This window comes from Saimiri boliviensis, chromosome 8 (genome assembly GCF_048565385.1).
Source record: "Saimiri boliviensis isolate mSaiBol1 chromosome 8, mSaiBol1.pri, whole genome shotgun sequence".
Taxonomy (NCBI): Eukaryota; Metazoa; Chordata; class Mammalia; order Primates; family Cebidae; genus Saimiri; species Saimiri boliviensis.
Genome location: NC_133456.1, coordinates 73,915,375 through 73,917,353, shown reverse-complemented (window position 1 = coordinate 73,917,353; position 1,979 = coordinate 73,915,375).

The window sequence follows — 1,979 nt, the reverse complement described above, 5'->3', positions numbered from 1 at the left end:
AAACTTTTAAAGGCAAAAGAAGTACATACACATAATTTGTTTTGAAACAAAGAGAACATTGCTTACAGTGGCTTATCACAGAAAATGATGTCAGTTCATTAGTGCAGATGGTGCGCCAGGCAAGCATTCTTGCGTAATTTGGCTAGCGGTCCTTGTGATTCACCAAGCAAGACGCAGGTTAGAAAGTCCTCGGCAGAAATTCTTGTTACAGGCATATGTGCATAAGAGACTTTCAAAGAGTCTTTGTTATAGTTCTTATCATAGGCATGTGTGCAGGAGGGCTTTCCTTTTGTAACCTGACTTTTCTGTTTGGGTTTGACAGGAGTGACTCATCTTGAGATTGACAACTTTCACATTGGTATTGTGAAGAAGTTCTTTTCCTCTCTCTCATTTCAAACATTTATGTGAGTAGCTTTTTTCCTTGAATGTCAGCCGACTTCACTCTAGAAGAGTGTACCCAATGCCCATTTAGGGCAGGGTAAAATTTGTTAATAAACAGACTCAAATTTATTTCATGCTTCCTTAACAGTCCTTAATCACCCAGGCTGGAAAGCATTAATTTGTTTGTTCCAGGGAAACCTGATTGGTTTACCAGAGAAGTCAGTTTTGATGTCTTCATGTCACTATTGAATGAAATTTCATACGCAACACCCTAGGTTCCAGGGCTAATAATTGATCACCATTGCAGGGAAAGCTGGGTTTAGATAGCAATTTCTGTTCTTACTGTGACAATAGATTTGCATGTTGTAGCAGGCAAAAGCTCAGCATTTGCATTGAAATCCAGCTCACCATTTGCCTTTTGGGCATTATGCTAAGTTACAGTGTTTCTATTCTGTCTTTGTTTTAAGCTTTAATGAACCGCTTCTAATGAACTGATCTGCTTTTGTGAATTAGGGATATAATGCCACATAATGACAACAATGAAGGCCAACCAATGCATTTAACAAGCAGTGGCACTAACATGAAAATAGTGTGGGACTGCATTAGCCGAGAGGACCAGTATCCTGTTAAGTAGCAATTATCGAGACAAATTAAATGAGAAGATAATTTAAGAACATATCAATTCATAACAATGTTAAGGAGACTGCCAAGTGGTTAAGCAGTCTATAAGCAGTAGCATGGTAGCACCTGCTCGACTGTTTGTCACACTTCCATAGACTCAGCAAGTAAGAAGCCCAAATGGCTTTGGACAGTTTTGTATTCACAGCCAAAGACAGTGTGGCATTAGGTACCAGTATCCCTAGTCTCACAGCATGACACCAAATAGAGGAACTAGGTGACAGTTATCAGGAATGGTGAGTTGCTCTATTGAGGAGCAGGGCAGGATCAGCATTGCACAGCCCTGTTACTGTGCCCGTCAGTTTTGTCCACTAGGTGTCTTTCTTGCCTCATCCTAATCCCTGCCCTGTTAAGAACCAGCCCTAAACTACTGCCAAGCATTTTTATAGATCTTCACAGAAGCTTGCAGCCAAACCCTTAGGTGGGAGCACAAGGCAGAAAGTTCTGCATTCAATTGAAACTAGGAGGATAAATGAGAAATGGCCTGTGACAGACTCCTACCAGACAGAGGAGAGCCTGCCTCAAAGTGGCTCTACACCATGCTCATGCTCTGGGAGGAATTTCAGGCTATTCAGAGCTGTGAAGCCTTGCCTACTTGGCCTCTGTGGAGATGTTCAAAGTTACTAGAACACCCTGGCAGAGTTGTTCTTCTAAAGACTAAAATCTGAAGCGAGCTGACTGAATGTATTGCTTACTATAGTAAGGGAGAACTGTGCTGGCTATGCACAGTCTTTCCAAGCAGAACAGGCTGTTGGTCTTACACAGAGTTTTAGGACAAGGTGGAGTTCAGGGATCAGCGAATTTGCAGAGGTGTTAGAGATTGATACTTCACCTGTAAGAAGCTGATTGCTGCGATGAGGCTGTTGTTGATTGCCAACACTTGGAAGTATGTGTGTAGGACTGTTTATGATTGGCTGTCA